Consider the following 22,019-nt stretch of genomic DNA (forward strand, 5'->3'; position numbering starts at 1 on the left):
CCGGCCTGCCCGCTGAGACAGCGTGGGAGGGCCGCCTTGGCTCCGTGCCTCAGTTTTCCTGCTGAAAGCCAGAGTAATGGGGTATCTCCCGCCATCACCGTGGGAGGCAGGGGGGAGAGTCCACGCTGGGTGGCCACTCCCACACCTGGCATGCTCTGACTTTCAGGAGGTGGCAGCCTGGGATCCTGCTAACTGATTTCACAGCCGGAGGAGGAGTTGCTTTTCTAGAAAACAGGTTCCTGCAGGGACATCCCCCTCGCATGGGAGCAAGAGCTCAGAGCGGGCGTGTCCCGGGCAGCTGTGGTCGTGGCGAGGACAGCGCCACAAGTGCGGGTGTGGGCCTGGTGTCAGGCACAGACCCGGGGGCTCCTCCCCTGGTGGCTGGGCCCCACCCTCCCCTCCAGGCTGGAGGTGCAGACCACCTGGCCAAAAGCTAGGGTGGGGCAGGGGTGCTGGGCCCAGCCAGAAGACACCCCAGCTCTCTTCCTCTCTTGGGACCTGGCTCTGGAAACCCAGCCGCCACGGGGACACACACCAGAGGAGGAAGCGAGGCCCGCAGCCCACAGGCCAGGCCAAGTGTGCAGCCGCCGACAGCACTACCTGTCAGGTGAGCTGTGTTTCAGGCGGGTCTTTCCGTGCCTGTGGGCGCTGCCCAGGTGAGTCCAGGTGGGTAGGACAGCCGTCCTCACAGGGCCTGCCCAAGTGCAGGCTTGGGGGCCAAAGCATTGCAGGTGTTTCTTTTTTTTATGACTGTTTGGGGGTGTTCTCTACACAGTAAGGGGTCACTGATGGTGCCATCCTCCACTGCCCGGGTCTCAAAGACAGTGCCAGGGGCTTCAGTGTTCTCAGATTAACACTGTTCTGCAGAAGCCAGGAGTTAGCACTGTTCTGTTTGAGGTAAGGTTGACCTGATTAAACAAAACCAGAACCAAACAGGATATAGAAACCCCCACCAGCTCTGTTCCCCCTTCGCCACCATTCCTCTGCCACAGGAAGACAGCACGCCAGAGTCTTCCCTCCATGCTGTCCTCGCCATGCAGACACGCTTCCCTCCGCCCCAGTCCAGTTTTATTTATTTATTTATTTATTTATTTTTGTGTATAAGAACTGGGGTGCAGGCCAGAGGTGGGGGTGGGATGAGAGGACTCACCAGAGACAGAGTGGGGAACAGAGCAGGTGGATCTACTGAAATCCACTGCTGAGAGGAGCAGCGGGGAGACAGGAGAGGTCTGCTGCGCCATGTGGGTAGCTCCCTAGCCGGGTATCGAACTCAGGCCTCCTCGGTAACAGCACTGAGACTAACCCCATGGTTACCCAGGAGGCCCAGTATATTTTTTAAATTAATGTATCTGCTCATCTTTCCATTTGTCCCAGGCCTGTCACTCTTATGTGCAAAGTCGAGGAAATGTGGGTTGTGTGGCTGGGCCACGGAGAGGTGCCCACAGTGTGCGGGGGTGGGGGGCTCTGACCCCCACTGCTGCACAGGAGCACGTCCAAGCTCCTGGCGTGACAGCAACACGCGTCACGTCTTATTAGCCAGTGGATGAGATATAAAATCAGTTCCATGGCAGAAGAACACCCTGGAGGTTGATCAGTTTGTCAGAATAAATAGGCCTTTCCTGACACAAAGACATTAAATTCCTTTTCACACGGTCCTGTAAGACACGGCCTATAAAAATAACAGACGAGAGAGAGCGCATGAAGCCGCAGCCCTCGCTCAGCATGCGGGGGACACACGGGCAGCAAAGCGCCTGGACACTGGGGGACCAGCCAGACGGACACCTGGGTGGTGCCATCTTCTGGGCAGGAGTTCACGTGGCCAGGAATAAGCCACACGCTGCACAGCAGCGATGGTCGGGGGCCTGCTTTTGTTCTAGGAGGTTCTGCTTGGAGCTTTGTCTCCAGGAATCCATTGGTGTGAAGTGAGGACGGGCCGGGGACTCTGTTGAGACCCCTGGACGCCACCCCACACACGATGGGGACGTATCTAGCAGGTCTGGTTTGACCTCAGAAAGGGCCAGGTTTTTAATTACGTTTCCTGAGATCCACCCTGTCAGCCTGGTGCCTGCTCAAATGTTTAGGCCTCTAGTTCCAAAACTGGGCACCAAGGCACCCTGGGGTGCCACCACCACACATGGGGGTGCAGCAGGGACATTTTACATTTTTGAGGAAAATGCGGTGATACCCAACATCTGCCGGGCACCACGTGACTCACTCGAGAGCTGACCGCGTCCGTGTGCACGGAGCTCTTCTGCAGCACACTCTGCAAAGCTGGGTTTGGGGAAGTGACTGTGATGTGGGAACAGCTGCCATGAGCTGAGAAATGATCTTAAGGTAAAAAAATATTTTTTCATTCAGTTTCTGTGAACAATGTCTTCAAGTGACCATTAAGTTGGTAAGACACTAATTCTTATGATTGGACCCAAATATTAAATAAAGAGAACTGTTTGTACTTTCTTTTGGCCCAAAACTACCACAAAACACTGCATCTCGAAGGGCCTGTGAACAGAGGAAGTTCGGGCTTGGGACTTAGGACACAGGCCCCGCGAAGGGACAGTTCTGGGCCAGCGCTGCTGGGGTCTGGGCATGTCAGGGAATGAGCTTGAGGAGGCAGACACAGCTCTGAAGTCACCACGTTTGTTCTGCCAACTCACCTGTCTCTCTCTCTCTCTCTTTTTTTTAAGATTTACTTAATTTATTTTTGCATACAAGAACTGGGGTGTAGGCCTGAAGGGTGAGAGGATTCACCAGAGACAGTGGGGAACAGAACAGGCAGACTGAGTGAAACACACTGCTGAGGGGAGCAGCGGGGAGACAGGAGGGGTCTGCTGCGCCCTGTGGGTAGCTCCCTGGATGGAGATCGAACTCAGGCTGCAGTGGCTGCGGACAGCTTCATAGTGCTGAGACTTCACCCTGTGCCACCAGGGAGGCCTCGCCCATCTCCTCTCGGGTGCGTGGAGCTGGCGTCACGGAGCAGGTGGGCACTGCAGGTTACCAGGGATGGGCTCGCCCACGTGGTGTCCGGGGTCACCCACAGCGATGCTGACCTGGGGAGCCCTGTCCTGCACCACACGGGTCTTTCCCTGGGATGGTCTTCGCCTGGCATTGACCTGACAAGTGCCCCCGCTCCCAAAGATTATTTTAAAAAAAGTCATTAAAAAAAATCTTGGCGATGTCATGAAAGCAACATCCTGGCTGTATCGCTTCTCTTGCGCTGCCAGGCTGGCTGGGAGTGGCGCGTGGGCCACGCCGTCTTCCTCCCGGGATGTGAGTTTAAGGGTTGGCTGAGCTCGGCTCCAGCCTGGACTCCGTCAAACACGCATGCAGGTTTCTGCGGAGGCGTCTTGTCGGTGCAGGGCCTGCGGGCAGTTTGCTTCCAGAGTCTGAGATGATCTGGGTGGGCCTGAGTGAGTCAGGTGAGAGGTTTTAAGGGCTGAGGCTGCTCTGAGAAGACAGAGACTCTCTGGGGCCGTGCGTAGACAGTGGCTTCAAGCCGTGCCTGCAAGCTCCCGCCAGCCCTTCCTCGGGGCCCCTCTGGATTCAGGACCTGCCTCAGACACACAGCCCGGTTGCTTGCAGTCTGCCTCTTGAGCCGTCTGTCTGTCTGTCCATGTGTCTGTCTGATCCACCCGACCTCCCACTGGCCCAGCCCTGGAGGGCCTCTGGCTGATACAGCTCAGGTCCTATAGAAAAAAATTGTATCAGGCCAGTTTATTCCCTGGCATTTTGCACAGGGACTGATATAACAACAGTGATTTGAGTTTTCCATGTTTAAAAAAAATCGTAACTAAGCCTCTTTCTGGCGTGTTCATCCTGCGCACGGTCGCTCTGGGTATCCAACGCGGGGCGAGTTCCTTGGCCGCAGCCTGACCCGGTCCCTTGACTAAACTGTGAACACAGTTAAGTGTCAGCCCGAGACACTTTGCTCTTTGATCAGCTGCCTGTGAGGTTCACACTTAACTTAAATTCTCACTTAACTGTAGTATTATTTCATCCTAGGCGCCTGAGATGAGACACACAATTAAAAAAAGCTATTTAATAAAGCATAAGCGTAACAAGACAATTTTTTTTCTAATAAAGAGTAGCCAAACTTATTTATCATTCAAATCATGTTTTTACCTTGTTGAGTATTAACTTTCAGGATGAATAAGGTCTTGGGTCGGGACAGCACATACATGGACAGCATGTTGTAACACATGACAGCACACGGTAGATATTTATATGTTTAGAAATCAGATGGAAGTCAGTGTTTCCAAGCAAAGCCTTTGAAGTCAGGACATCTGTGTCCGAAGCCCTTCTCTGTCCCTTATTATCTCTGGGGGCCTCCATCTCTTGGCTTGAGATTTTTGCATCTGTATGGAAGAAATAACGAGCTCACACCTAGTTTCCGGCAGAGAGTAAGTGCAATGTGCGTGCTCGTGTAGAGTTAGGATGCTTTAGAGGCAATGAAATTCTTTTAGAAAGGAGGTGGGGGGGTCCTCCCTGGTGGTCTAGAGGTTAGTCTCAGGCTATCTCTGCAAAGGCCTGAGTTTGATCCTGGCCAGGGAGCTACCCACGTGGTGCAGCAGACCTCTCCTGTCTCACCCGCTGCTCCCCTCAGCAGTGTATTTCAGTCAGTCTGCCTGTTCTGCTCCCCACTCTGTCTCTGGTGAATCCTCTCACCCTTGCACCTCTGGCCTGCACCCCAGATCTTCTTCACAAAAATAAAGATGAGGTTGATGAAGCACCTTGGCATTGTACGCTGTTCATGGTAACCCACCGTCACGTGACAGTCCTGCGTGGAGCTGCCAGCCCCCCCCACCCCGGCTGCCTCGGGCACCCCACGAGCACACAGTCCAGTGTCAAGTCAGCGGGGAGTCATTTGATTGATAAACGTGAGTCTGACTCCCCCAAAGAGCCGGCCGTGTATGTTCTCTCTGGAGGCATGACAAGGACACGCACGAGCGGCGTCCGAGGCAGCGGGAACATTCCTGCGGCTGCTGCGCCCCAAGCTGAGCGCGGGGGTGACAGGCCTGTCCCTCAGGGAGGCGCCACCCTGCAGGGCGGGCGCGCTCTGAACGCCCCGACTCGGCGCCTGCTTTCCGGCATGACCCGCTGGCACCTCTCGGAAGAGCACTTCAACCAGGGCGCCATGTGTCCCCCCAGCTCCGGGCTCTGTCGGGGGACAGCGACAGTCCGCGGGGGACAGCCCGGGCAGGGCTGCGCGAGGCCGGCAGGGGGCAGCAGCGGCGCGTGGCAGGCCGGGCGAGGCAAAACTCCTCTGACGCCCGCCGGGTGTCGCTCACAGAGCAGCGACAGACAACAGGCTCCAGAGCTCAGCATGGAGAGAAGGAGCAGGGCAGCCCTTCAAGCGCGCATCCTAGTCAAGCACCGCAGGGCGGGCGCCTCCGTCGCGGGACTCAAGACCTCCTCACCTGGCCCCTGCGGGGGCGTCGGGCCCTTTGCAAAGACCCTGTCATCACAGGGCCTCCCGGGGGCGCAGGGGTGAAGACGCAGCCTATGAAGCTGTCTGCAGCTGCTGCAGCACGAGTTCAATCCCCAGCCAGGGAGGTGACCCACAGGGCGCAGCAGACCTCTCCTGTCTCCCCACTGCTCCCCTCAGCAGTGGGATTTCAGAAGATCTGCCTGTTCTGCTCCCCACTCTGTCTCTGGTGAATCCTCTCACCCCCACACCTCTGGCCTGCACCCCAGCTCTTGCATGCATAAATAAATAAATCTTAAAAAAAAATCCTGTCATTACAAACAAGCTTCAGGGGCACCTCCCTCAGTTTGCACACGTGGGTGGAAGGAACTCTGAGGCACACATTCTAGAAGTGAGGTAGCCGGGCCGGAGGGCACGGGTGCTTAAATTTTGGTTGCTTTGGGGACCTGCTTCGTGGAGGATGTGCTGTCTCATGGGCAGCGGGACGTGAGGAGGCCGACCTGGCACCCAGTGTCCCCGGGGCGGCCTCTGTGCAGTGGCAGGAAAGGCACATCCCTTAAGACAGCCCTATTGCCGCGACCTTCTCCACACGTCCACCCACCAGAGCTCCTGGCCGCAGGAAAACTCTAAGGGCTCTTGAGTCCACGCGACTGAACCGGGGTTGGGGTGGGCTGTGATGGCCCCCACATATCCGCTCCTCTCGCCCTGTTCCGGGACAAGGCACAGGGAGTGGCCTCCCGAGTTTGAATCCGCCTAATGGCTGGGAAAGGACTTTACGAGAGTTTCGGCTCGGTGGCTTTAATAGGACAGCCCCCACCCTGGAGGTGCAGGTTAGAGAGAAGGCAAGAGGAGACAAGGATCGGCCTTCCCCCGGGTCCCGGGCCTGGATCTGAGCAGAATGGACGCCCAGCGCCCCTGGCAGGTCCACCACCCTCTCCCTGAGCCCCACTTCTGGCCTCACTGCCTCTGCTGAAACCATTGGAACGGAGGCTTCCTGGGAGGACGTGCCTGCCTGTCCTCTGCACTCTCCAGCTCTTCCCGTCATGACTTCCCTTGTTTCCAAAGGCTAAAGTAGGATTTGGCCGCAAGCTGGGACTCTTGTAAGTATTTGCGCCTAATGCCCGCGCCAGCCCCGCTCGTCCAAACAACCTTCCTGGCGGGTACATTTCTGTCTTTGACTGAAAACTGCCTTTAACATCTTGCAAGGCCGGCTCAATTTTGCTTTAACATCAGCATTTCCCAGACCTTATGGAGCATTTGGCTCCTTCCAGAAAAGGAGCACTGGTCACAGAGCATCAAATTCAACTCCTTTCAAATATTGCCATTCATTAGTGGGCCCGCTCAAATATTGCCATTAATTAGTGAACATGTTTGAATAAGGCCATTCATTAGCAAAATGCACAGCATATGCCTTCTATAATTTTTAACTGGTCTCTAATCCTTGTGACCTTATCATTTACAATCTGTAGCAAGGCACTAGACTCTGCGGAAATGATTACACTGTGCCAGTCAAGATGTGAAATCCAAGCCATATGGCAGTTGGAGTTCAATTTGTCCCATGTGCCCGTGGGCATCCGTCTGCTCTCGAGCATAGCAGCGGGGACCAAATGCTTCCCTGAACACCTGGGCCCGACCCCCAGGCAATGCTGGGCAGGGCAGCTTTGGAAAGCGGCCATCCACAGAGTTGACACTCCCTGCTAGCACGTCTTAGAGATGATTTCCTTCAGGCGATTCGTAGCTCGTCAATGATCAATCAATCAATCAATCACAATTATATAGCATCGAGCCGTTTCATTGAGGCCCTGGGAGCGTATTGATTCTGCCCCCCACCCCCTGCCCCGATTCTGCCCATCACTTAAAAAAATCAGCATTCTATCTCTTAAACATTATCTCTTTCTAAGATATACTTCTGTTAAATGTTTGTCCCTCTGTGTGAAACTATTCGTGCTTATCTCTTCTTTTAAATGGCGAGGACACATGTGTTATTTGTTTTCCTAAAACCCAGGGCTCAGGACATAATAAGTGTCTTTCTGTCTTCTTGGTCTGTTTGCCACATTTGGGGTGGCTGCTCCCAGGAGCTCACAAGTCAGTAGGAGAGGCGACAGTTATGGAAAACAGAAGCACTAGAGATCACTACCGTGTAATAGACACATGTCCTGGATTGTCTGCAAGATGTGAATCTCAGAAGTCAGAGAGGTGAGGGGGTTGGGGGGAAGCGGCTTTTCTGCCTTCCCCATTCCAGCCTCTCCTCCTCCAGCCTCATCTACCAGCTCTCTGCTAATAACTTCTCAAAATATCTCCCCTTTCCTGATCTCTCTCCCAAGTTGCTTCTGCCTTTGCATATTTCTGTTTGGATAGGCTGTAGTCACTTCACATTCAAGTCAACTTAGGTTCTCCCTGGTGGTGCAAAGGGTTAAGATGAAGCACTATGAAGCTATCTGCAGCCAGTGAGGCCTGAATTTGATCCCTGGCTAGGAAGGTGACCCACATGGCGCAGCAGACCTCTCTTATCTCCCTGCTGCTTCCCTCAGCAGTGAATTTCATGGATCTGCTTGTTCTGCTCCCCGCTCTGTCTCTGGTGAACCCTCTCACCACGCACCTCTGGCCTACACCCCAGTTCTTGTATGCATAAATAAATAAAAATAAATCTTAAAAAAAGAATAGGCAGGTGTGCTGAAATACACTGCGGGCGAGATAGGAGAGGTCTGCTGCACCATGTGGGTCACCTCCCTGGCCGGCTGGGGATGGAATTCATATTGCAGGGGCTGGCGATGGCTTGATAGCACTGTCTTTAACCCCTGCGCCATGAGGGAGGTCCCCAAATAAGGGTAATTTCTGACGTGCTAGTAGCCACATTAAAAAAGTAAAAGAGACAGGTGAAATATATTTGAATATTTTACTTAATCCAATCGTATTTTCAATATGTAGACAATATAAAAAGGATACACCATGGAATACTACCCAGAGATCAAGGATAAACTCATGTTATTGGCAGCAGCAGGGACGGAGCTGGAGGCGATGATGCCGTAAGGACAAAGATAAACACTGGGTGCTGCCTCTTATTTGTGGACTATAGAGAAGCCGAACAAAAGGTCAGACAGGGCCTCTCCTGGTGGTGCAGCGATTGAGCGCTGGACTGTGAAGCTGCCTGCAGCCTCTGCAGCACCGGTTCGATTCCCGGCCACCGGCGAGGGTCCCACATGGCGCGCAGACCTCTCCTGCCGCCCACTGCTCCCCTCAGCAGTGTACTTCGGTCCTTCTGCCTGTTCTGCTCCCCGCTCTGGCTCTGGTGAATCCTCTCACTCTCCCGCACTTCTGACTGTACCCAGTGCTTGTATAAATAAATAAAGAAATCTTTAAAAAAAGAAATAAAACAAAAGGTCGGACAAACTCTACCAGCAGCCTTTGCAAGCTGGGAGGGGAGGGGAGCGCGATGGATGCTGAGGCGGAAGGAGCGCTACGGCGACCGCACCTGCGGGGAGACATCCTCTGCTGTCAAAACATCAAGGATGTAAAACAACGGTACTTAATTAGTAAAAAAAAAAAATTGCAATATAGATAAACTGACCAAAGCAAAGTGAGCCGTGCCTATTAGTTCATCTTCTTATTTTTGAAGCCATTCATGTAAATCCACAGCTTTTCCATGCACAGAGCAAGTCTTTCCGGAGGGCTCAGAACTTACAGAAATCGTTAACTTATTTTCCTTGGGAGAGAGGTTGGTTGTCAATCATGACATTGAATTTTTTGAGAATTTTTTTTTTCTTCTTAAGTCTTTTGCATGTTGGTGAGGCTCGCACTTGCCTCAGAGCAGCCGGACGGCCCCAGCCCCAGGCTCAGCGCTTACCTGGCTGGAGGCGCCACGTTGGACAGGCAGCGTGGAAGAAAGAGAACAAGAACACCTTGCGCAGGTGCAGGAAGTGGGGCGAGGTAGGGGGGCGGAGAGAAGATAAGAACAAGAAGAGTGTTAAGGAAAGAAATTCAGATATTTTTCCTAATAAAGGAAATGCTTTGCTTCCAGCCTTTGGAACATTCCCTTTGTGCTGTGATGAGGGAAGAGCTTCAGGACGCAGAAAACCAGTCAAATTACAGAAAATGAGGTGTGACTGCTACAGGGGGTGTGGGTGGGTTTTCCTGCCACACACCGTGAGTTGCTTGTTTCAAGAGAGCAGAACATCAGCCCTGACCCGGGTTATCCGGAGTTCCCCGGTGTCGCCGGCGCCTGGCTTACCTGCTTGTTCGCTCTGTCAAGTCCTGTCCCGAGGACAGATAGTGTCCAGGCCATTAATCACGGGCTTGGCTGTTGATTGCAGCTGCTGCCGACAGAAACCCCTTTCTGATGTCTGCGCCGCCACCCTCCCTTAAGTGACATTATAGGATGAACTTGATGAACATGCAGCGCTAGAAATACGCAGTCGAGCTGTATTCTCGTGCTGTCATGGTTTGGCCGCAGCGAGGGGCTGGAGGTGAGGACATTTGCCTTTCACTGCGAAGCTTCACGCTGGGAGCCTCAACTTAGGAGCCTTAGTTCCGCATGGTTTTAGCATCAGGACTGTTAGTTAGGGCCATTTCCTTCATCCTTGAGAATCAGGTAACCAGACACAGTTCCAGTCTCTGTCTCCAATCCCCAGAAAGGTGGCGCGGTGCCAGGCGCACTCCTGCCACGCTCGTCACACCTCTGCGTGCTCCCGTCACCGACGCACCAGGACCTCTTGACTGCTGTTTTGATCTGGGACCCAAGTTGTCTTCTATAAAAGAGGGGGCAGTGGGACTTCGTCCAAGGCTTTGTGGACTCCACAAAGGCTCCCCCATTTAGGGTAATGGCAGCACACTGGCCGCCGAGAAGTAACTCATAAGTCCGTCTCCTCCCAAGTAACTTCTGCTCTACTCAAGCAAGATGGATCCTGCCCTCCCCAAGGTCAGTGCTCAGCCACATTCAAGCTCAAGGTCACGGTGCTTCTGTCCAGTGCTTGACACTGTGCCCTCTGGAGGCTGCAAATCTGTAGTAACTTCTCAGGCAGTGACTTAGGATTTCAGCGCAGCCGTGCCAGCCCTGCAGCACGTGGGGTGGGCTGGCACTGAGGCCTGCGTGGGCACTGGCCTTTGGGCGGGGATGGCGCTTCCTGCTGACCTGGAGATCTCTGCACACGGCCAGGCAAGCCTTGGGTTTGTTTGGTATTTTTAGTAACATGGAACTTTGGAGGAATCTAAGATTTAATTTTAAGGCTAGTTTGACTTAATGTAAATTCTATTTACATAAAGTTTTCTATGTCAAATCCATCATTAAAATTTCTTTGTATTTCTGGGGGCCTCCCTGGTGGCGCAGGAATTAAAGTCTTGGCGCTATCAAGCTGTCGGCAGTCACTGTGGCCTGACTTTGATCCCCGGCCAGGGAGCTACCCACATGGCGCAGCAGACCTCTCCTGTCTCCCCACCGCTCCCCTCAGCAGTGGATTTCAATCCATCTGCCTGTTCTGTTCCCCACTCTGTCCCTGCTGAGTACTCTCACCTCCCGTACCTCTGGCCTATATCCCAGCTCTTGTATGCATAAATAAATCTTAAAAAATTTCTTTTTATTTGTATAAATATGTTTGAAGAAGATATAATAAACATTCTTTGTGGTCCAGCTATCTAAAATGTCTTGACCCATCTCCCTTGAAACCATCAAAGTGCTCTTTTCACATTATTTAAATGAATTCTATCCACATACATGTTTCACATACCCAGGAGCCCTGAGATTTGACTTGAGAAATTGTGACTAATATGTTTTAATACTTGGAAAAATACAGTAAAATCTTCTTTCTTTATACCCAGAAATTTGTCTTAACACTATGCAATACTGAGAGTTAGAATATCCAAGACCACACTAAATTACATGGAAAATAAAAAAGCCATACCCAAATTATTATCATTTTTAAGAAATATGATAGTAGCAAATAGCATTTAACACACAGTGTAATAATGGTAATTAATTATTAGAGAATCATAAATTTAAAAAGTCATTGACTGGATAAACAAAACATAATTGTGGCAATGGTGAAGAGAGGGGTATGGAGGGCACCCCCACTCTTCAGGGGGGCCTGCACCCCACAACAACTCTCTGGAGGCAACTGAACAGCACTGCATGGTTTAACTCCAAGATAACATTAATTGTAGGAGGCACCTCCAATTTAATCACAACCTGACAGCTGAGGGAAAAAGTGCCACCGTGGACATTCACATTATTGAGAACACGGTCGCGGGCTCGGACATGCAGCAGTGCATTCCTCGGCACCGGGGGAATGCCAGGGGGCAAAGACCTAAAGCCTCTGACCCCCAAACTTCACTTCTAGGGATGTTTTCTAGGGGAAATCAGGAACGAAGCAGAAACGGGCCCACAGGACAACTGTCACCAGTCAGCAAGACAGACGTGTGTGCAGACCCCGGCTCGGTCCCGCGTGGGGGTCAGACCTTGTCAGGCCCAGTGCAGGGACGTGCCAAGAAGGCAGCCCGGGGCTGCTGAAGGGGAAAATGCTGACAAACACATCGGCATACACCCTTGCTGTGAGAAAACCTCTGTGTGCATGCATGCGTGTGTGTGTGTGTGTGTGTGTGTGTGCATGGATGGAAAAGGGTCACAGAAGCTCTGCAGGGGTGAGTCACAGTCCCCTCCAGCGACTCGAGGTTCTGGTTGTTTTCTCTTTTCCTTCTAGTTTCTGACATTTTAACGAGGACCTGTGTGGCCTCTGTCATGATGAACAATCTTGGTCGCCCTGCCGGAGGTGTTTTGGGTGGGTGTGCAGGCTGGGCTCAGGGGCTGGCATGGCCGAGGGCCGATGAACAGGGATCCGGTCCAGCACCAGCAGGCCCGGGAGGCCAAGGTCAGCTGTCTGAACATGGGAAGAACCCAGAGGAAGGAGTCAGAGCTGGGCGAAGGCTGTTGGCAACAACAATTGTGGGATTGCTTCGGTGTCCACAGCCCTTGAGTGCCCCCGGGTGTTAAAAACCAACCCCGAGGTCTAATTGACAATGGTGTCTCTTCCCCTTCCTTTATTAAGATAGAACGCTAGTGATGGCTAAAAAGTCACGTCCGAGATGCACCTGGGCCCTTGACAAGCTCTCCCAGCCACACCCCGAGTCTACAGGTGCTGTTCTGGGTGGTCAGTCTCTCCCACACGGTGCTTATGTGGTTGAGAAGACTTAATGTCACAAGCAATTTGGACAGAAAATCTCTCAGACTATTAGACCATCATGTGTCCCCTAAGGTGCCAGGTTATAAAGGCCATGTGGCCCCCGGAGGAGGCTCTTCAAGCAGAAATAACAGAAAGTCGAGTGTGGGACTGGCAGACACACCGAGGTGGGGAAAGACCCACCTTCTTGGGGAGCTGCTTTCTGGGGCACAGATATGGGCTCCCACCCCAAAAGCACATCTCAGTTCAGAGGCAAGTTATCGGAAGCTGCGTGCTGCATTATTTTCAGGTTGCCAGAAGTTTCTGCGGAATCCCATCAGGCCGTCACTGTGAGAGTGGAAGCAAGCCCAACCTTGCTTGCTGGCTGCAATGAACAGCGACGTGGGCGGGAGGGACCTAAGGCCCTGTTGGAAATCACGTGCCCCCAACCTAGCTTGTCTCCACAGCCGAGCTGTTTCCCGACAACCTCCGGGACCGTCCACAGAACACACGCTGTGGACGCAACTCCATCCCCAGGTTCCCGCGGCTCCTCCCGATCAATAGGACTGCGGCGCCTCAGTGTAAATCTGAGCAGCAGATCCATCCTCGTAACACTTACCCTGCCTTGCTTTTCAGCTGAGAAGCAGAATTGAAAAATATTTCAGGGAGTATTTGAAACAGGAAGATTAAATCCTGTCTTATGTGGCTTGTGGCTGAAAGCGCAGAGCTGGCTCCTGCCTTCCCTTCCCTCCTGCGCTGAGAGAAGAAGACGGGGTGTGGGTCCCCGGCCTGTGGGTGCCCACGTGTGCCCTTGGGCCCTGGGGGAGGAGGCAGGGGCTGGAGCATCTGGTGCAGGGGCCGCCAGGGACCAGGGGTCTGACGGTGAGTGTGAGGTGAGAGTGTGACTCTCCTGTGGGTGAGTGTGTGAGTATGGGAGTATGTGTGGGTGAGTGTGAATGACTGAGTGTGAGCGATTGTGTGAGTGCCTGAGTTCATGTGTGAATGCATGTGAGAGTGCATGGGTGTGTGAAAGAGTGTACGTTAGTGTGGCTGAGTGTGAAAATGCGAGAGTATGTGAGTGTGAGTGTGTGAGATGAGAGCAGTGTGTGAGTGCGGGCAGTGGAGAGGGCACGAGCAGGGGTGAGTGAGCGGTGGGGGTGTAAGCAGGGGTGAGTGGGCAGTGGGGGTGTGAGCAGGTGTGAGTGTGGTCGTGGGGGTGTGAGCAGGGGTGAGTGTGGGCGGTGGGGGTGTTAGCTGGTGTGATTGTGGGTCGTGGGGGTGTGAGCAAGGGTGTTGGCAGTGGGGGTGTGAGCAGGGGTGAGTGTGGGTGGTGGGGGTGTTAGCTGGTGTGATTGTGGGTCGTGGGGGTGTGAGCAAGGGTGTTGGCAGTGGGGGTGTGAGCAAGGGTGAGTGTGGGTGGTGGAGGTGTTAGTAGGTGTGGGTGTGGGCTGTGGGGGTACGAGCAGGGGTGAATGTGGGCGGTGGGGGTACGAGCAGGGGTGAGTGTGGGCAGTGGGGGTGTGAGCAGGAGTGAGTGTGGGCGGTGGGGGTACTAGCAGGGGTGAATGTGGGTGGTGGGGGTGTGAGACGTCACTGCCTGGGGCAGCCAGTGGCCTCGATCCAGAGCAGGAGGCGGGAGCATCCCTCGCCGTGTCTGGACGTGGGTGCTGCCCCCTGAAGCGGCCCGGGGCCCGGTGCCCCAGCACCCGTGCAGACCATGGTGGAGGAGCCGACGCGCTCAGTCCCCAGGGGCCTGGAGGTCCTTGACAACCAGGCCAAGCACAGCCGCTTGTCGGCCTCGTCAGAGAAACGCGTCGTCCTGGGGTCCACCCGGGCCTTGTCCCCCCGCCGCCTCCCGCGGCAGCAGGGCGGCCGGCTCCCGCCCCGCGCGGCGTCGCTGTGCAGGTCAGGGAGGGAATGCTGTGACAATCATCCCAAGCCCTGAGCTTTCCCGGGACACTTGTGAGCTCCAGTTTCTCTGTGAGGCGAGATTTATTACCTCTGCTCGGCTGGTGAGGCCCCGGAGACCGCCTTTCGGAGGTGGGTACCATGGCGACGGGCATGGCTGAGGGGAGCGCCAGCGGCTGCCGGGGAACGCTCCCCGCTCCAGGCTGAGCTCGAGGCCTGGACACCCACCACCGCTCGCTCCTTCTCTCACTCGTGCAGCCGACCCGGGCCCGCGTGGTTCCGGGCGAGGCTGCAGATAGACTGGCGGCCAAGACACGGCCTGTCCGCCCTCCCTCAGCTCCTGTCCCAGCGCTGCCGTCCCAGCGCTGCCGTCCCGGGCCAGAACACGCTATACCACCGCCCACTGGACCAGAACACGCCTTACCGCTGTCCCCTGGCCTGGAGCACTTCCCCCTGCCTACTTCTGTGCCTGGACAAGAGCAGTCGCGCCAGAATGCCCGCGGGTTATGCTCTGTAGAGACGACGGCTGTTTCCAGAGCTCGCGGTAGCGCAGGCCGCGTGTGTGGCGCAGGCCTGAAGGAGGAGGGCTGTGAGTCAGGGTACCGCTGGCCTTTGTTTTGGGGAACCTGCCCCGTATCCTGGGCAGTGGCCTCCAGGCAGGCTCTGGAAGGTCTGGGCTAGACTGGCCAGCCCCTGCCCTCCCTGCCGTCCTGCTCTGCCCAGTCTCCTCGCACTAGACGACCATGTAAAATGGATGCAAAGATCAAAAAAGATAAACTCATGCCATTGCGGCAACACGGATGTTGCTGGGAGGGGTGACCTGGGCTGAAATTAGTCAGAGGAAAAGATAAATTCCGGACGGTGTCACTTGCATGTGGAATATAGAGAAACCGAACAAAAGGCCGAGAAAAAGTCAAAACCAGCAGCTGGCCACAGTCTGAGCAAAGCAGGGGAGGGTGAACACAAGCGACTGCGGTGCTGGGTCACGGGTAACATGGCGGCGGGAGACCATGGGGTACAGCGATGTAAGAAAAAGGTAAAAAAACACTGATGCATATGCTATAGAAAAGGGACCAAGGATTGGGAAACTCATCAACGGGTCGAGGCAGGTTGGGGCAGTGAATTACAGAGGCTCAGGGGGGCAGCGGGCTGGGCCGGGCGCAGGTGGGAACGCACAGTGCGGTGGCAGGGGGGTGTCCACGGGCACACAGGCTGGGCGTGGGCTGTGCTGGGCTGGCGGGGGCCTAAACCCTTGGGTGAGGGCCGGGGGCTGCTGGGGCCAGCAGAGGGGCGTGCTGGGCCTGTGCGGGTTACCAGGAAGGGCAGAGAAGGGGGCCAGTGGCCATTCCTGGATGGTGCCAGATGAGTGAGCGTCCATTGACCCCAGCTGGAGGAGTGAATTAAAAAATGTAGTGTTTAATTCACGGGCGAGCCTTCCTGAGAGAGGGCAGGTGTTTGCAGCACCAAGTCGGGGGGCGCTCCCCATGATGGCTTCTCCTCTCTCCTGCCCTTTTGTCTCAGGCCATCCTGTCCGTGGCCCCTTCTCCACGGCGCTGAGCAGTGCAGTGAGACCATGACGCCGGCGCCTGCAGAGTCCACTGCTTGACCTTCCGCCTTGGGCGCCCCCACTTGCACTGACCCCCAATGAGGTCGTGTGGAGGGGAGCTTTGCTTTTTTGATCAAATACCTGGACTGTAGGGCCTGAGCTGTGCCTGCTGCGTCACTGGACGCTTGCCTGGTCACTCTAGTGACCGGCCACCAGTATCTGGGTCCAAATCCACGCTGGAAAGACAGATGTGGAGACCTGCTGTCCATCGGGCCTGCTCCTGCCTGCTGCCTTTCCCGGTCATTTTGCACCAGCCACGCGGGAAGGAAGCCACGCCACGGCCCACATCATTCATGCAGGCACAAACGGAAGAGCCGTATTTCTGTCCAGAAGACAGACAGACGGGGCGAGACTCCCAGCTGCTCTTACCCTGGCTGGGAAAGGCCCAGGGGGGTGAGCCCTCGGCCAGTGTGTTCTATATGCAAGGCGGCCCCTGACAGGTGGATGCCTGGCCTCCCCGCACCTGTCCCTCCTCTTGGGAGGCCTCTTTCTCCACCTGGATGCCAGCAGGCCCTGAAAGTCAGGCCCAAGGCCTGGACACGGGCAGGAAACGTGGTCAGTGTCGGAAGCCGGGTCCACAAGGGAAACAGCTAAAGCTTTGGGGTGAGGTCACCAGGGAAGAGGAGAATTTGGGGGTCCCGGAAGGGGTGTAAGGGGTGGATCTGGTCACTCACTCTGAGCCGGGGGGACAGTCAGCCACTGACCCTCTCCAGGCCCCGGGCCAGAGCCATTGGGGCTCGCGTGTGCCCAGTGTCTGTCTACGGTCCTGGACGCCTGGCAAAGCACCTGCTGACTTCACGGCCCTAGTCCCCGACTTACTCTCTGCTGAGAGTGTGCCGTGGCCTCACACAGCTCTGAGAACGACAGCTCTCATTTTATTTTTGCTGATGAAGGGGGAAGACCAGAGGAAGCCACCTTGTTACTCCCCGGGCCCTAACGCAGGCTCCTCATAACATGGTATGGGGGAACACGCAGGCCCCCAACCGTCACAAAGCATTGGGGAGCGGGGCTGTGATGGTCACCTTCCCACCCCCGAGGCTCTAACCCCCTGACACCGTGAGCCAAACTGGATGAAAATATGGCTTTTGTTACATCGACATTGTCCAATAATTCCCCAAGGACAGGCCCTGGCAAGGCTGAAGGCTGGGTGGCGGGGGACAAAGACCCACTGTTCACCCCAACAGAGGCCTGGGCTGCTGTGGACAGACTCGGTCTCTCCTGCGGGGGCCAGGGGCCTGGGGACCCCGCCCGCCTCACACACTCCCTCCCGGGGCCAGCCGGCCCTCGCCCCAGCCCACACGCTCTGTGGCACCGAGCGCGGGAGGCCGAGCTGCCCTACCCCAGCCCAGGGTTGACGGCGCCATCTTGAAGCGGCGCCGCTGCTGCAGAGCGATACAAGTATTTAAGTAACAAGATTTCCGGGAAGGGGAATTGACTTCGGGAATATTAATATGCAATGAGTGAGACAAAGGGTGTTTGGAGCAGTCTCTGCCAAGCTGTTCAGTCCACGTGGAGTGGAAAACAGGTGACTCAAGCCAAACATTTTCACTTGGCTCCTGAACTGAATCTCTGGGAGTAGCTTTGACAAGACGATTTTTATGGGGAAAAACCCAACCATTTTAAAGGAGAAAAGAGCAATCTTCGTATCAGACACGGGGTTTGTCTGTATTCATGTAGCTGCCTCTACATGTCTTGATTTTTGCTTTTAAATTCCAGTGCTGGCTCCTTGCTCCCCGAATCCACCACACGCGTTCTTTCGGGGATGACGCGCCCCAAGGGGACGGCAAGGGTTGGCCACGCGCACTATCCCCCGTGGCCAGTAGGTGCCGCCGTGCCGTTACCATAAGCACAGCAGAGAGGGGGCTGAGCAGGAGCGTGTTTTCTGGAAATAAAATCACCAGCAAGCACTGGGAAAGGATTATTTTCTTTCACAGGTGTCTCCAAATCAAAGCTGAAGTGTGAACAACAATTCACTCTTGCTATGGCCTCCCACGTAGTATTTGCTTCTAGAACTTTAGCGCCATTGTAGGAATTCCTCCCAGCCGAGCCAGCCTGCCTTCGGTTCTAGAGCCTGATCTTTAACACTGAGGGCCCGGTTCTGCTGAGGGAACTCTCGGCTTTTCCAGGCCGGGGCTGGGGTTTTCCAGCCTGTCAGCGTCAACGGGACAGTGACACCTATTGCTGCTGTCACAGAAACCCACAAAGAAATCTCTGGGACTCGAGGCGAGTCTCTAAAACCGAAATGCAGACACATCACCTCACGGGGCCAGGACCCAGCAGCCTCGCAGCTCCTCCTGTGGAAGTGAGAGCAGGAGTTAAGAGCCTTGCGGGACAGAGCACCCTAGACGTGGAGTGACAAGCCTGCACACACCATCCTGCATGCCCCTTACACGCCTGCTTTACACACGCGGGCCCAGACACGGGGGTGGCCTGGCTCCCCTGGTAGAGAATGAACGGTGAGGGCTGAGTTGGTGACCGACGCAGAAGCCCAGTGTGTCCCCACTGCACAGGGCCTTAGCGCTGACCTTCCTCAGGGCCCTGGCTTCGGGTCTGGCCCCTCCCGAGGCGGGGCTGCTGGGGGGCATGGGCCGGGTTCACCAGGGTCAGGCAGGTCCCAGGGTGTCTGGCAGGTCAAGGACACTTGGTGCATTTTAGGACCTGAGTCTAAAGCTAAATAACCACGAGTGTGCAGGCACATCGCGAGTGTGCAGAAACATCGTTTCTCGTCTGTGCCGAGAGGGAGCAGGGGCTAGTCTTCAGCTGTCTCCAAAGGTGTCTGCACTGAGGTGGCCTCAGCATCTGCCACTGATGAGTTTTTGGAAACTTCTGGCATTTGTTGGGAGCTGAGCTTGCTGACCAGATGCAGGGAGGGTCTTCAGCTTTTGAAGCTTAAAATTCCCTGTTGGTCGGGTCTCTCCTGCGTTTGACCAGACCCTGGGTGCTGGCTCTGGCCTCAGTGTCCCTGTCTTGCAGTCTAGATGTAACAAAGAGATGGCTAAGTGGACTTCCTTGGAAAGTGTGGGCGGATCAGCAATCTTAGTCTACATGCAAGGAGCAGAGGGCGCTGTGGAGGGACCACCCGGGAAGAGCTCAGGAAGGAAAGGGCCTACCCCCACCCCCACTGACCCAGAGCACAGCTCCCTCTGCTGCCCATTGCGTGGGGTCTGCTCATGTCCCTTCAAGCCTCTGGCCTCTCTACAAGACGATGCTGAGGCAGCACTTCTGCTTGGGGAAGAATTAAATTCTGGATTGTTCCACCCCCCCCCCATGCCACATGGTTTAAGGACAATATACCAATCAGTGCAGACGCCAGATGTTGATGCCAGGCAGAGCAGATGGACCTTGGACAGGACAGGCATTTACTCATGTCGATTAATGTCCTGACTTTGTAAACCAGGACACCAGGGCTCAGAGAGACGGAGGGGTCGCTGCAGAGGGCATCTCATCCCAGGCCTGTCAGGCTCTGGGCCTGATGTCTTCTTTTTCCACAGTGAGTAATATGCTATAGAATTAGTGATCTCTCCACAACGGACACAGCAGAAATCAAAAGAATAATCAGTAACTACTATGAACAGTTATATGAAAACAAGTTCAACAATCTAGAGGAGATGGACAAATTCCTACAACTCTACAATCACCCAAAGCTAGATAAAGAAGAAATAGAACACCTAAACAGACCAATTACAAGCAGTGAAATTGAAATGGTAATCAAAAACCTCCCCAAAGACAAAAGCCCAGGACCTGATGGATTTACAAATGAATTCTACCCAACATTCAGAGACGAATTAGTGCCTATCCTTCACAAACTCTTCCAAAAAATTGAGAAGGAAGGGTCAATACCAAACATGTTCTATGAAGCCAACATTACACTAATACCAAAACTGAACAAGGACAACACAAAAAAGGAAAACTACAGGCCAATCTCCCTAATGAACACTGATGCAAAAATCCTCAATAAAATTTTAGCTATCAGAATCCAACAATGTATCCATAAGGTAATTCACCACGACCAAGTAGGATTCATTCCAGGGACACAAGGATGGTTCAACATCCGAAAACCAATCAACGTTATCCAACATATCAACAAAAAGAAATATAAAAACCATATGATAATATCAATAGATGCTGAGAAAGCTTTCGACAAAGTGCAACACCCATTCATGATAAAAGCCCTTGAAATTCTTGGGATACAAGGAACATACCTCAACATCATAAAGGCCATCTATGACAAGCCAACAGCCAGTATCATTCTCAATGGTGAAAAGCTGAAAGCAATTCCATTAAGATCTGGAACAAGACAAGGATGTCCACTCTCACCACTGCTTTTCAATATAATACTGGAAGTCCTAGCCAGAGCAATAAGACAAGAGAAAGACATCCAAGGAATCCAAATAGGAAAAGAAGAAGTCAAACTATCACTATTTGCAGATGATATGATAATATACATAGAGAACCCCAAAAACTCCACAGAAAAACTAATTCAACTCATCAATCAGTTCATTAAAGTGGCAGGATACAAACTCAACACGCAAAAGTCAGTAGCCTTCCTATACACAAACAATAAATCTGAAGAAGAAGAAATTAAAAAAAAAATCCCTTTTATTATCAAAACAAAAAAAATCAAATATTTGGGAATAAATCTAACAAAAGAGGTAAAGGACCTATACAAAGAAAACTATAAAACACTGTTAAAAGAAATAGAAGAAGACACAAAGAAATGGAAAGACATCCCCTGCTCATGGATTGGAAGAATAAACATTATTAAAATGGCCATCCTACCAAAAGCAATATACAGATTCAATGCTATTCCAATCAAAATCTCAATGGCATTCTTCAAAGAAATAGAACAATTATTGATGAAATTCATATGGAATCACAAAAAAACCCCGAATAGCCAAAGCTCTCCTGAAAAAAAAAAAGAAGGGAATGGAGGCATCACACTCCCAGACTTCAAACTCTACTACAAAGCCATAATCATCAAAACTGCATGGTATTGGAACAAGAACAGACATACAGACCAATGGAATCAAATAGAAAATCCAGAAATAAATCCACAGATTTATGGTCAACTAATCTTTGACAAAGGAGCAAAGACTATGCGTTGGAGCAAAGAAAGTTTGTTCAATAAATGGTGCTGGGAAAACTGGGTTGCTACATGCAAAAGAATGAAGCTTGACCACTACCTCACACCATACACAAAAATCAACTCAAAATGGATTAAAGAACTAGACATAAGACCTGAAACCATAAAATACATAGAAGGAAATATAGGCGAAACGCTAGGTGATTTGCACATCAAAGACATCTTTACAGACACATCACCCAAAGCAGTGATAGTGAAGGCAAAGATCAACAGCTGGGACTACATCAAATTAAAGAGCTTCTGCACAGCAAAAGAGACAATAACAAAAGCAAAGAGAAACCCCACCAACTGGGAGAACATTTTTGCACCCAACACTAATGATAAAGGACTGATCACAAAAATCTGCAAAGAGCTGATGAGACTCAACAACAACAAAGAAAATAATCCAGTGAAAATATGGGCAGAAGAGCTAAAAAGAAACTTCTCTGAAGAGGAAATGCAAATGGCCAACAGGCATATGAAAAAATGTTCAACATCACTTGTCATCAGGGAAATGCAAATCAAAACTACCACGAGATACCATCTCACACCAGTGAGAATGGCACATATTAAAAAAAAATAGCAACAACAAATGTTGGTGAGGGTGTGGAGAAAAAGGAACTCTCCTGCACTGCTGGTGGGAGTGCAAACTGGTCCAACCACTGTGGAGAGCTGTGTGGAGATTTCTGGACCTACTAAACATAGAGCTTCCATAGGATCCAGCAATTCCACTCCTAGGTATTTACCCAAAGGACACAGAAACATCCATTCCAAAGAGCACCTGCACCCCTATGTTTACAGCAGCACTGTTTACAA

The 22,019-nt window shown here is 53.1% G+C and overlaps 1 protein-coding gene across 4 annotated transcripts in view; it reads right to left on the minus strand.

Moving 5' to 3' along the window:
- Positions 1–22,019, minus strand: part of PRKN (parkin RBR E3 ubiquitin protein ligase) — a 1,086,879-nt gene that overhangs the window by 20,775 nt on the left and 1,044,085 nt on the right. The gene's annotated exons all lie outside the window — the stretch shown is intronic.

Source organism: Talpa occidentalis, unplaced genomic scaffold (assembly GCF_014898055.3).
Source record: "Talpa occidentalis isolate TD23 unplaced genomic scaffold, MPIMG_talOcc4v2.1 talOcc4.2, whole genome shotgun sequence".
Classification (NCBI taxonomy): Eukaryota; Metazoa; Chordata; class Mammalia; order Eulipotyphla; family Talpidae; genus Talpa; species Talpa occidentalis.